The sequence below is a fragment of the Pipistrellus hanaki genome, assembly GCF_964339955.1.
Source record: "Pipistrellus hanaki genome assembly, chromosome: 11".
Taxonomy (NCBI): Eukaryota; Metazoa; Chordata; class Mammalia; order Chiroptera; family Vespertilionidae; genus Pipistrellus; species Pipistrellus hanaki.
Genome location: NC_140513.1, coordinates 27,569,152 through 27,583,798, shown reverse-complemented (window position 1 = coordinate 27,583,798; position 14,647 = coordinate 27,569,152).

The window sequence follows — 14,647 nt, the reverse complement described above, 5'->3', positions numbered from 1 at the left end:
AGAGAGTATTATGCTAAGTGAAATTAGCCAGATAGAAAGACAAGTACCATATGATTTCACTTATATGCGTAATTTAATGAACAAAATAAGCTAAACAACAAAACAGAAACAGACTCATAGATACAGAGAACAGACTGACAGCTATTAGAAGGAAAGGGGTTTGGAGGGCTGGGTGAAAAGGTAAAGAGATTAAGCAAAGGAAGAAAACCTCATAGACACAGACAGGAGCGTGGTGATTATCATAGGGAAGCGGTGGGGGCGGGCGTATATAGAAGAGGATATAGGGGGATGATTGGTGACAGAAAGAGACTTGACTTTGGCTGGTGAACCACACAATATACAGATGATGTATTATAGAAGTGTATACCTGAAACCTATATAAGTTTATTAACCAATGCCACCCCAATAAATTAAATAATTTAAATTCAATAATAACTGATGTTGCTAACTGTTAGAATGTCAGCCGATGCACCAAAAGGTTGTGGGTTTGAACACCAGCTGGCCCCAATCAGGGCCCATGCAGGAGACAACTAATTGATATGACTCTCACATCTGTCTCTCTCTCTCTTTCTCTCTCTCTCTCTCCTTCCTCCCCCTCCCTCCCTCCATTCCTTCCACTCTTTCTAAAAATCGATGAAAAAAATATCCTCAGGTGAAAATTAAAAAATAATAAATTTTTTAAAAAGAAAAAAAGCAGTGGGGGGTGACAGGGTATAAACTGTAGTCTCTCTGCAGTGCTTGCTGCTTGAGACAGTCCCTGGCCAAGCAGCCTGTTTCAAGTCAGAACTTATTTGCTGCTGTGTCTGTGGCTTATGCATCTACGACAGTCAGGCTATCATTCCTGAGAAATGAAACTTTATCATTTCAGTTGGCAGCCATAGATGTATCTTCATTTTGCTTCTTAGGTGTACTGGATTTTTCATCTCTGGTTGATAGACTATGCTCCTGGCATCCCAAACTCCTCATCCACATTTCCTCTGTAATAACTGACTTGAAATATGATATTTTTGTTACCATATGTAATGAAACTGCAAACTTTACCATGTTAGGGAAGTTTCCCCCCTAAACTAGCTGCTTTATGTCTTCTGTATCCCAACTGTATAAGCCATCAAGTTCTATATCCTTTTCATACACAAAACGTAAGCTTTTGTCATCTTGAGGGTCCGTTATTAGCAAGTTGATAAATTTTGACAATTACTAAAAGATCAATTTGTCTAGAAAATTGTTTTTAACACAAGACAAATGAGTTCTCTCACATCTCTCTATTGTGTATAGATAAACTCAAACAGATAACTTTTTAACCTCTAAACAGGCAGTTGTATTGATCAGGAAGCTTCCCATTTCCTATTTAAAGGTTGGGTCACAGCCTCTGAGACCTTATTTCTGGTCAACAAAAGGCCTAAAGTTAACCCAAAGGAAATCCAGTCTATTGACCACACCCTCTTTCTGGAAGGTGGGCCCTTCCCAGAAGTCCACATCTCTGCAATCCAGCTCTTTAACCAGCAGAGGGCAGGCCAACCACAGAAAAACTGTCATTGTAAACCTGGGCTACAGTTTCCAGCTGGAGAGGAAGGTGGAGAGGTATAGGGGAGAGAGACTGAGAGCCTAACCTATATACACACCATGGGAGTGAGAGTAGCAGTTCTGAGTACCTAAGAGAACCGATTTTCTGGGTTGGAATCCCAGCTCTGCCACTTATTAGCTATGTGACTTTAGGCAAGTTGCTAAAGCTCTCTGTGCCTTGGTCTCCTCATCTGTAAAATAAGGATAATGATAAGTCCCTACCTCAAAAGTTATGAGGATTAAGTGAGTTAATACATATAGAACTCTTAGAGCAGCGCCTGGTATATAATAAGCTCTGAGTATGAGTTTGCTGTTGTTTTCTTATTGTTATTATATATCAAGAAGTAAAAGCCCTTCTCTTATTTATGTTTCTTAACACAATAAGAAAATTCATACCGAAAGTCAAAATCAAGTCTGTTTTGGAGGGAGAGAGTCCTCTCCTCTGTAGTGCAATGTTGCTCCCACAGGTGGTTTGTACTCTGCTTACATGCCACCAGGTGGTGGACGGCTGGTCCCCTGTAATCTGTACCTTTGTCTTGAGCCCTGGAATCCCTGACCAGTGCAGCCTCCATGACATACAGCCACAAGGCGGGGGTGTTGCCGGCACCTCCTTTATTTACACAGAATGGTTCTTCCCACAGACATGGGGTTCCGATGTGAGGCCAGGTTGGAGTTCCCACACCATGACTTGTTAGGACTGTGGTTTCCAGAGGTTTCCCTCAGCACACCTTTGATCTGGAATCTGAACAAACAGAATCCACAGGGTGCGGCCAGGAAGATGTACTGCCTTCTGCACATCCCCCACAGGGACTCCCCACTATTGTCCTTTTTCTAAAATAGCACCTCTGATCTCTTTGCCAAGACTACTTTCCTTCAACTTCCAGGGGCTCTAAGACATAAAATAAGGACCAAGCTGCCGATACCGGTTTGGCTCAGTGGATAGAGCATTGGCCTGCGGGCTGAAGAGTCCCGGGTTCGATTCCAGTCAAGGGCATGTACCATTGTTGCAGGCACATCCCCAGTAGGGGGCGTGCAAGAGGCAGCTGATCGATGACTCTCATAGATGTTTCTCTCTATCTTGCTCCCTTCCTCTCTGTAAAAAATCAATAAAATATATTTTTTAAAAAAATAAATAAGGACTAAGCTTATACACCTTGAATGCTTGGCCTTCCTTTATCTACATCAAGAGGAAGGTTTCAGCTTCATTGTCCATGTCATACCTACTCATAAAGCAGACTGGGATTCCTCATCCTCCAATTGCAATGGGATGTCTGGCCAGTGCACAATTCTCCTTTCTCCCTGTGGTGCTCCAACTACCCTCAGGGATGGGCCTGCTACAGCCACATTTTTACCAGGTTCTTCTCTTCCCACCCTACATACATGGCCTAGTGGTAGGCACTGACCCAAACTAAGCCTATAGGATTCTCTCTCCCAACTATTAAGAATTGGGATTAAAAAAAAACAACACCCTATCAGGGGTCTTCAAACTACGGCCTGCGGGCCACATGCGGCCCGCAGAGGAGTCTGATCCGGCCCGCCAGGTTTTTTGGGCAGTGAGCGCAGCCGAGGTGTTACAGTAGGAATTAGTAGTTCATATAGTCCTGCCCTCCAGCTCTCTGAGGGACCGTGATCTGGCCCCCACTTTAAAAAGTTTGAGGACCCCTGCTATCTGGCCTAATATGCTGAGGAATTGTGGGTGGTCATTTTCTCTTGCACGACTAAGGATCAAAGAAAGACAGGCTGCAGAGAAAAGAATAAAACCAAGACAGGCTGCACAGAGAGAGAAAAAAAAGAGCGAACAAGAGTGTTACCTGGGTTTCTGAGGACTTTCCTTCCTCACAATAACCCTATGTAGTAGGGACTATTAATATCCCATTTTACAGATGAGCAAACTGAGGAACAGAATAACAACATTGTCTGGGTGGTGTCACCAGCTCCTGGATCTTGCTGTTCCTAAAAAGAGTACGAAGTTGGCCATCCTCGATGTGTGAGTTGGTAAAGGATCCCTTTTTGACTCCTTAAGCTGGTTTGGGTCCAGATTCTGACACGTTTGAGTACTGACAAAAGAGAACGGAGTTACATTCTTTTGGCTGGATCTAGCCTTGGATGGATGGAAGGACTCCAAGATACAGAAAAAGGAGGAGAGACAAGTTTGAAGGTGAGAGGGGGCAGGAAATGGAGGAAGTTCATACCCATGGATCTCTAGGGTTTTCTCTCTATGAGGTGATAGGAGGCAAGATCTTTGTGTTGAGATCACACAATGCACCTGGGGTGGGGTGAAGGGTGCAGCTGGAAGGAAAGAACAGCTGTAAGTACGGTAGGAGAGGAAGGTGGTTTGTATCAGGTAGAGGAATCTCCAGGTGTGGTTGCAGGTGATGAGTTTTTATTAATAGATGGACTCAGCCACACGACTGTACATGATTTTGCTCCAGCAAAGCTCCACTACACGCTGGTCATTAGCTGGGTGGGGCAAAATGTAAAACACATCTGCTAGAAGGTTAAGACTTTGAGGGTGCTGAGGAGAGAACTATTAAACTGATACATCTAGAGGTCAAAGCTGAAGGAGATGAGGAGCCGGGAAAGGCTGTAGGTCCCAATGAGGTGGAAGACAAGTGTGGGGATGTTATATTGAATTTCAGCGAGACGCCACAGCTAGAGGGTCAAATTTTGGAGGGTTTTTTTCTTTAAAAAAAATATTTTATTGATTTTTTTTTTTTGATTTTTTTTTACAGAGAGAAAGGGAGCAGGATAGAGAGTCAGAAACATCGATGAGAAACATTGATAAACTGCCTCCTGCACACTCCCTGCCGGCTATGTGCCTGCAACCAAGGTACATGCCTTGAGTCCCCAGGCCAATGCTCAATCCACTGAGCCAAACCGGTTAGGGCTGGAGCTTTTATTTAAAAACCGATGATGACGGGACCGCGAAGGGCTATCGCCACCCCAAACCTTGGGGTCCCGAAATGAAGTTAGGGACAAACTTATAAAGGCAAAAAAGAAAAAACACACTCTGGGATTGGTGCCGTGAGACCCTATCTCACAACTCTGTCTGGCAGTATATTAGTTTATGGCCTTTTTGATATGATAACAATGCTTAAGCAAACAGGTCCTGCAAGATAGATAATTTAAGAGGGTGCAATGACCAGACCATAGAATGATAAGAACATACACCAGATTTCCGTCACAGGCTCATATTCCCAGGCCCACCCCCTTTATTCAAGCAAACATGTTTACAGAAGTTAGAAGTAGCACAGTTACTTATTTGGTTTCGTTATCCCCTGTAATTAACATGTCAATGAACCACTTGGGCCTGAAAGGCAATCCTAACACAATTTATGGGACTAAAATGGAATGCCTATGGCTTAGACAGAGGACAGGCAACAGAACGGAGTCAGTTCTTCCAAGTTCCATTCTTCTCACCATGTGATAGAGCTAGAGAGAGGACGGCATGTCAGAGCCGGAAACATTGGATTTTGAGGCTTCTCTTACCAACAGCAAGATTCAGGATGTGACCACAAGAGGGAGTGGCTGAAGTGCCTCAAATGTTGGAGTAGAAATCATGGAATTTGAGGACTAAATACATATAACTGTATAGGATTAGAAACAAAATGCAGACATACATCAGATACACTCAGACAAGAGTGTGCAGGCGTCCGTGCAGACATGCACAGTCACACAGCATAGCCAGGCCTACCACTAATTCAGACATAGGACCCCATACAGACCCTCCTCTGTCCTCCCTCCTGGCATACAACACAGACAGGTATGCACACACACAGGGACACAGCAACAGGTGCATACACAGATATGAAATACACCTATAGAGACACATATAATCATGTGACAGATAGGGAAACTGAGACACACACACACACACACACACACACACACAATCTTGTGACTTAAGGGAATAGATTTCCCCCCTGGGAATTGTTTCTCTTGTTGATTCTGGCTATTGTGGTGCCCGTGTGGCACATATACAGTTCTTAGGGGAAAAAAAACAGAACCAGAAACCTGAAGCCTCTCCCAGGTTAGAAACAAAGGCCCGGGCACAGCCCAGCCCGGCTCACCGGTTCAGTGTCTCCCTTTGTCTCCCTGGAACTGGCGTTTAGCTCAAATGCCGCCCAGGGGCTCCCAGCTGAGGGAAGCAGAGTCTCCCAGGCACAGGGTAGCCCTGGGGCAGCTGGCCCACGCTGGGCAGATAAGTGCTGACACCCAGAACCCTCACCTTCCCCAACGTAAGCATCTCTTTCCCAGACAGGCCAGCCTTACCCCATACACGGCCTGCTGGGGAAAGGGAACAAAGGCGAGAAGGGAGAGGCTAGAACCAAGGAAAACTGGGAGCCAAAAGGTATTAAACGGGAGAGTGGCATATTTAAATGTGTACTTTAGTGCTCCCAACGGTGGGAGCACTGTTGGGAGCACTAAAGTGACTGGCATATAATAAATGTGAATGGCTCCGATAGCTTCCTATAGAAGGTGCTGGAAAGTGGTGACCCTAAGAGGAACTCCAGTCAGGAGCATCGTATCTAAGGACAGTGGATGGGCTTAGTCTAGGGCCAAGGGTGACATGGGCGTGGGGAGAGGAGGAAATGGAAGTGACTATGGATGTGGTAAGGATGGCTATGACTGGACTTCATGAGTGACAGGGCCCAGGGACTTTGACTCATGCTAATTAAAGCACCTGTGAGGCAAGCATAGAAATCCCACTTGATTAATTTACCTGTCATGTGTGCATGAAATATACCTCTCATGAGGAGGAAGTATAGGCATCATCATGAACATTCCCACCAGCATACAGACATGCTCCGATATCTCTCACCCTTAAAATTCTTCTTTGGCCCATATCATTCCTCTTTATCTCTCACCTCATTTCTCTGCTTTCCTTCACGGCCAAATTCATACTGAGGGTGTTTTCTGCTTACAATGCAATTGAGCTATAATAGAAAGCTAACAACAACAACAAGTCCCTCAATGATGTAAAAATCCACATATAAGGCATTTAAAAATATACATTTCTATTGTACTATTTGGATGGAAGAAAAAAACACAATTGAAATGAGAAAAAATTCAAACGAGAAATTACATAGTAATAAACATGACATAAAATTGCAGAATGCCATTAAATATGTGCTTAGAAGGAAAGTTATAGCTTTAAATGAATATATTGAAATATATATCAAGAGCTAAGTTTTGCCGAAATTGGTTTGGCTCAATGGATAGAGCGTCGGCTTGGGGACTGAAGGGTCCCGGGTTTGATTCCGGTCAGGAGCATGTACCTTGGTTGCAGGCATATCCCCAGTAGGGGGTGTGCAATAGGCAGCTGATCGATGACTCTCTCTCATTGATGTTTCTAACTCTGTATCTCTCTCCCTTCCTCTCTGGACAAAATCAATAAAATATATCTTTTAAAAAGAGCTAAGTTTTAATCTAAAAGCATTAGAAGAAAAGCAAACTAAACCTAAATAACATAGGAAAAAAATCTTAAAATTAGATCAGAGATTAATAAAGTGAAAATTCAATATAATAGGATCAAAAGCAAAAGCAAGTGGGGTGGCCTGGTCCAATAGCCCCAAAGTCCCTAGTAAGTCCCTCCCCTCTCTTATAAACTGCAGCTGACACCTGAGCACCAGGTATCGTTAAAAGAATGGCCTCCGGTGGGCTCCCGGCAGGAGGACCACTGTTTGGGGCAGGATGCTAGCATTCCAGCGCAGATGCTCAGTGAGAGCCCCATGTCTGCCGTTCCCTTGGGGACTGTCCCAGCAGTATCTGGGAGAAAGCAGGAGCTAAGCCACCGAGGCCCCGGGGACAAGTTTTACATCTCACGTTGTGAACTGAACTGTGTGTTTTTGCAGCTTCTGTCCAGATGGTGAGACAGACTGCAGAAGGAAGAGCCACAGGGCATTCCAGGAAGGCTTGCACTCTGGACCTTGCACTTGGGATAACCCAGGACTGCCGTGGCTGTCTTTCCTCCTCTCTTCCTGATTTCCTGGATTCACAAAGAAGACCTTTATTGCTGGCTTTGAGTCCTGTCTTTAGCACACCAGTAGCAAACAGGCGGAAGGGGCTGGAGGAATAAAACACCCCAGAAAGTTTTCCTGGAACCACAGTCTGGCGTCCCTGAAGGGCCTTCACACCCTCCCCATAGAGTCTGGTTGAGAACCAGAGATGATCTGGCCTTGATCACCCCATGAGTCAAGACTGGCCTCCCAGTTCCAGGCTCCCTATACCACCTGCATTGCCCACAGCAGCCTGCTAGGATGCGGCCTCCCTGCAGGATTGGTGGAGAGCCAAGAGGAGACCTGGCAGGCCTTGTTTCCCATGAGAAAAGCCCTAGAACAGTCTTTTGGAGGGTGTGGGCAGTGAGCCTGCAAGAGGGGGCATGCCCCAAATGGAGAGAGTGCTCAGACGCCCCGGGGGAGCCAGGAGGACCAAGCTCATCGGCTACCAAGCCCAGGCCCCGTGGGAGACACAGCACCTGAGTCAGAGGCAGGACATACAGTGCGGCTGACAGGGCCCAGGCTGGCGTCTGGGATGCATTGCCCAACAAATCGGTCATGGTGGAGCTTTCTCTGCCCTCATCCTTCCACGGGCTCCTTGTGGCTAGGTCAGCTTCCCTCCAAGGGCAAACCACACGAAACATAAGTCATGAAAGTCTGGAGTCTGACGAAGTTAAACCCAACTATGTGCTTTTTAGACATTTTGGTTCAGCCTGGTTAAAACCATGAATCATCACAGCAAGCCACAGTCCCTGGCTTCATGTAGAAAAAATGCCATTGGCTGAGGAGGGTTTGGAATGGTGTGTCAGCGGCCATCCTCTGGGGAGAGGGCGTACAGTGGGAGAGAGGCGGTGCCAAGAAGGAGGAGAAAGGCGAGCTGAGAAGTTGAGGCCTCAGCAGAACTGCCTGTCTCTCCACCCTCCCCCGTGGGTCCCCGCAGCCTGCGACAAGACTGCGCTGAGTCTTCCTGGACACCAGGTGTCAGGCCAGGGCTAAGCAGGGGCTGGCTGCTGCCCAGAGCCGGCTCCCGGAGGCAGAAAGCAGCTCCAGTTCGGCTTCAGGTCCACGTCTGTCCTCAGCACTCAGGGTTCCCCTCCTCTCCTCCCTGGATCCCACGCCCCAGGCCTCCTACATCCTTGTGGATGAATTCAGTGTGAATCACTCCTAGGTGTTCCCCGCATGGAAGCTGCACGGATGGCCCATGATGAAGTTATGCCAAGTTCCCAATCCTCTAAATACAAAATGAAAAACACACACACAAAAAAAAACACACAAAAAACAAGCTCTCGGGTCCCGCCCTCCGTCTGCACCGCACTTCCTTTGGCAGTTCTGCTGAGGTCAGGCTCAGAGGGAGGGCCGTGTCTTCCCAGCTGGGGCAGAGCCCCGCTCAGGGTCCAGCCTCCAGCCTCCAGCGCCCGCGCTGTTTTGTGCAGGGATGGCTGCTGAGGCCGGATGAGAGAGGGGCTGGACTGGCACTCGGGAGACCTGGGTCAGACACTAACTCTGTGTGTCCTCCCTTCGCCTGTTTCCATGACCGGAGAGTGCCGGGGGGTGTGTGTGTCAGGGGGGAACCCGGGTGAGGGCAGCAGTTCACCAAGTCCGCCTGCACCCTCCCTTGCGCCCTCTCTCACTCTAGGCTGTGCCCTTGGAGGAATTGGCAACGACAGAGCAGGGGCCTTGGGGCTGGCCCATCTCCTGAGCTGCTGTCATCAGGGCAGGGCAGGGTTACCGCAGCCACAGCACCAGGACACGTTCACAGAAACGCAGTACTCCGAAGCCCCCACCGGCGACACAAGTTCCTGGCTGGAAAACCGCCAGAGGCTCACCATGTCCAAGGCTCTCCGTGCAGGAAGCGCCAGCTGGCTAGGTCCCCGGGAGCCGGAGCCGATGGGAACAGGATGGCCAGGGCCGGGCACACACCTCTTGGCACCCCGTCAGATAGAGATTCAAAGAAAGATAGAGGCGTGCACTCTTGCCAGTCATGGCCTGGCATCTCCCCTCCTTCCCCCCGCCCTGGCACATGCCTCCCAGGCAGAGACAGGGTCCAGAAGCTCAGGCCGATCGTCCAGCATTCACATCTGGCCCAGCCACGAGTCTATGACAGCTCCAGGCTCAGGTTTGTGTCAAAATCCAGATATAAGGGTGGATTTCCTCAGCAACAGAGCTTCTGGATTCTAAAGCCGAGGATCCACGGGCAGTGGCATGCCCCCCACTTCCCGCTGGGCTCATGTTTGATGGCACTTAGGAAAGAGTGGCAAAATATCCTAACTGGAGTTTTCTAAATCTGAGAGAATCCCTAGAAGCGCTCTTGCCTGAGCTCCCGTCCAGCCCCCTGGGACATTCTCACAGCGGCGTGCCACATCCCACCACGTGGGAACAGGGCGCCGTCCTCACCATTTCCCCTGAGGGAGGAAGCCCCCTCTCCCTTCCCAGCCTGGGCACTTTCGGAGAGCCCAGGCCCTCTAGGGGACAGCCCAGCTGTTCTCTCTGTGGGGCCTCAGCCCTCAGGCAAACCCGAAACGCCAGATGTTGTTATTTTGCCTCAGAGCAGCATGAGCCTTGCCGCACAGTCTGCGCAGAGAAGGGAAATCGTCTCCTCGGGTTTTTGCTGCACATCTGCTCCCACAAACAATTACAGTCATTTCTGCACTGAATTATTCATACGGCTCCACCGCCATGTATGGAAATAGCATTCTGCAGTTTGCTTTCCCTCCCCCGCTTAGGCCTCTTTCCCATCAGAACCACGTCGTCACTCTCGGTGTCACAGAGTGCCTAATGGTTCGGATGCACCTCCTTTTCCTCACTGAGCACAGTCCCCCAGTGATGGTGGCTTCTACGTTCTCAGTGTTAGGAGCAGTGTTTGTAGGGCAAACACTGCTACCCATCTTGGAGCGTGGATGTGATTGTTTTGGGATAAATTGCTAAAAGGTGAATTGTAACGTCAAGGGACATCTGTTTTTAAGATTTATTTATCTACAGTTCGCTCCCGGAAAGACTGTGCTCTCAGCAGTGCTGGAGATCAGCAAGAGCATGCTCTCCTCTCCCAGAAGGAAGGTTTCCACACGGGAGAGAGAAAGAGGTGGGGAATTGCAGCAAGCGGCAAAGCTTTATTCAAGCGAAAGTGCGTCCAAGGGACTCTCAAGACAGGCAACTCCAGCGAGGTTCCGGTGCCCCCATGGTCTAGCTTCCGGCTTTTGCCTTATTCTTGCCCCTCCCCACCCTTTGTCCTTTTAGCTGGTGGGCTCCCTGGAATTTCCTGGGTGGGTCTGCTTACCTGGCGGGGCTTCTTAGAATTCTGTGGATCTGCCGATATCTTGTAAGATTTTTGTCCTTTTGGTGCTGGGAGTCATTTTTACTGCATTTCCTTTTCCCTGTTTTGGTCTAACTTGGATGGCTGTTTGAGTTTTCTAGTCTCCCGTTCTCTTGTTTATGTGAGCATGGGTTTTGGTCAGTTTGTGCTTTCTCGGCCCTGCTCCTATCTACCTACCCACCGACTCTAACAGTGCCAGAAGCCCAGGGTCCAGAAGCTACCTCATGCTGCCAATGCAGCCGCATGGGGACATCTCTCCCCAGTGTCCCTCCTGCCCTCCAAGTCCAGGATGCAGGCTCGCTGTGCTGACACCTGGGGCCTTCCTCCCATCTAGACAGAACCTGCCTGAGGGATTGTTTTCATCTCCAGGGCTAATCTCGCCCCAGCTTGCCATTGCTTCCTTTAAAAAATCCTCCAGCTCAACTCCTGTATTCTGCCAACAGTGAATGGCCAAGTGGGCACTCTGGGAAGCAGCACCTCCTGCCCCCGCCAAGCTAAGGGATTGTTGTAGCTAAGAGATAATTGTCTAGTTTTGCCACATCAAGCTTCCTGAGGGAAAGATGTTTGTCTTGGGAAAAGGTAGCCACTGAAAAGCCAGTAATCTGGGGCAGAGCGCCAAGCTGGATTCAGCAACCAGGCTCGGCGCCCACGACTTGTGCCTCCTTCGGTGGCACGCCCCACCGCCAGCCCATCTCATTCCAAAATCTCCAGGTGGGCGCTGGGCTCACACCACCATACCCAGCCGCCTCTAGAGTAAGACGAGGTGAAGCGTGGCCACAGGGAGCCTCCTTTAAAAAAAAAAAAAAAAAAAATCATGATTAAATACACTACTACGTCTTTTCAGGCTGTTGTCATAAAAGGACCCTAGACTAGATGGCTTACAAACAACAGGAATTTATTCCTCACCGTTCTGGAGGCTGCGAAGCCCAAGACCAAGCTGATGGAATATTCGGTATCAGGTGGAAGGGGCCACCGCTTGCGCCTTCTCTCGCCAACGTTAACGGCAGAAGGGATGAAGGCGCTCTCTGGAGTCACGTTTGTAAGGCTCTGCCTTCCTGACCTAACCACCTCCAAGAGCCCCACCTCTAAGGACCACCACATTGGGAATCAGGTTTCAGCATATGTGTTTGGGAGGCCACATTCAGTCTATATCCTATATGTAACATGAAGTCGATCATTTGAACCATTTATATATATATATATATATATATATATATATATATATATATATATTATTGATATTTTACAGAGAGGAAGAGAGAGTCAGAAACATCGATGAGAGAGAATCATCGATCAGCTGCCACTTGCACACCCACTACTGGGGATGTGCCCGCAACCAAGGTACATGCCCTTGACCGGAATCGAAACTGGGACCTTTCAGTCCGCAGACCGACGCTCTACCACTGAGCCAAACCAGTTTCGGCTTCTTCTTCTTTTTTCTTTTTTTAAAATATATTTCATTTGAACCATTTTAAACGTGTACGGTTCTGGTCAGTTTGGCTCAGTGGATTAAACATCGTGCCATGAACCAAGAGGTCATTAGTTCAATTCCCAGGCAGACCACATGCCTGGGTTGCCAACTCGATCCCCAAAGGGGTGTGCAGGAGGCAGCCAATGGATGTTCATGTTTCTCTCTCATCTATCTCTCTCCCTCTCCCTTTCTCTCTCTCTAAAATCAATAAGAACGTTAAAAAAAAAAAAAAAAAAGTGTATGGTTCTTTGACAGTTCATTAATTTGTTGTACAGCCGTCCCCACCATCCATAGCCAGAACTGCCGTCATCTTCTCCAACTCTCTGTGCTCACTGAATCCCAGCTCCGCCTCCCGCCTCGACGCCAGTCCCCTCCAGGCCCTGGCACTCATCACTCCGCTCTGTCTCCAGGAGTCTGACCACTTTGGGTGCCTCCTATTAAATAGAATTAGACAATATCTGTCTGTTTCTAACTGGCTTGTTTCACTTAATGACTCTGAGGTTCATCCATGTTGCAATATGTGTCAGCATTTCCTTCCTTTTTACGGCTGAATGATATTCTAAGCACAAACCGCATTTTGTGTTTTCATTGATTCGTCAATAGACACGTGGGTCACTTCCACCTTTCGGCTATTGTGAACAATGCTGCTGTGATCCTGAACAATGATCGGTTCAAGCCCTTGCTTTCATTTCTTTCGGGCACACACCCAGAGTGGAACTGCTGGATCGTATGGTAGTTCTATGCTTAATTTTCTGAGGGAATCACCACACCATCGTCCACAGGGGCCGCACCACTTTATATTTCCACCAGCAGTGTGCTGGGTCCCAATGCTCCCACATCCTCAGCAAAATGCTTTTATTTATTTGTTTGTTTATTTGTTGTTTGTTTATGTTAATAGCCATCCTGATGGGGATGAGGTGCTATCTCAGTGTGGTTTTGAACTGCATTTCCACAGGGAGCCTTCCTAAGGACAGGATATTCCAAGTCCGTTTGCTCCAGGGAAGATGGTCACTGGAGAGGAACCTACGGTAGGTATGAAGCTGGCTCCTGCCCCACCTTCAATCCCAGAGCTGAGCAGAGGCTCAGGCTTCCTACCCCCCACTCCTGTGCTTACCCCCCAGGTCCAGTGGGATGGCCAGGAAGCCGGAGCTGTGAAAACCTGAGAGAGAGCAGGAGAGAGTAGTCTGCCCTGCGCCTGGAGAGGCCTCAGGCCAAAGAGGGAGATGGCATCAGAAACCACACGCTTCCCCCGCTCCTCTCGCCCCAGCTAAAGCTTTAACAGTTTATTCTGTGATGCTCAAGCATCCTGGGAAGGGCGAGTGCAGGCAGGGGAGATCTTGCTATTTTTACTAGGAACAGGGCACTTTCTTTCTTTTTTAAAATATATTTATTGATTTTCTACAGAGAGGAAGGGAGAGGGATAGAGAGCCAGAAACATTGACCAGCTGCCTCCTGCACACCCGCTACTGGGGATGTGCTCACAACCAAGGTACATGCCCTTGACCGGAATCGAACCTGGGACCCTTCAGTCCACAGACCAACGCTCTATTCACTGAGCCAAACAGGTTTTGGCAAGGGGCACTTTCTACTAGGCAAAACTATGGGGAGACCAGGTATGGCTTCTGAGAGTAAGCCCTAAAACGGAAGAGCAAACTGAGGCTCCGTCTGGGGAATGGCCTTGCCCAGCCAGACTCACGGGACGCCTGGGAAGGCAGAGGAGCCAAAGTGAGGATTGCTGTACGGCTTCCTCCTGGCTGTGTTCCCGGACTCCCTGCCTGGGGACCCGGCGCACTTCTTGCACCAGTGCAGATGTCCTTGGAGTGCCACGTTCCTCTGTTTCTGGTCTATTGATCCTATAACTTCCCATGGCAACCGTGCCCTGCGGCCTCCTCTGCCTCACAGCCTGGGTACAGGCCCCAGAGCCTAGACAAAAGCACCAGCCACGTCCCCTGCCTGGGGACTCTGCCAGGAGGAAATGAGGCTTGTCTGGCATGACTAGCTCAGCCAGACAAACTTCATTTTCTTTCTAATGGCCTAAGAAGTTCCAGTTCTAGGAAGAAATTGGTTCCAAGGGGAGTCTGCACTCCCACCTCCGGGAAGAAACAAGAGCATGGATGCCTGGGAGCTGGGGACTTGATCATCTCCTCCTTTTCCTTGATCTCTCCCCACCCGCCCCAGCTTCCCTGTCACCTGCCTGGGGTGAGTTTCACTCACATACCACCTATCTGGGCACACAGCTCTGCCTCCAAAGGACATCTGTGGGTCACTGATGTGGCATCCAGGTCACATTCTCACATGAAAAAA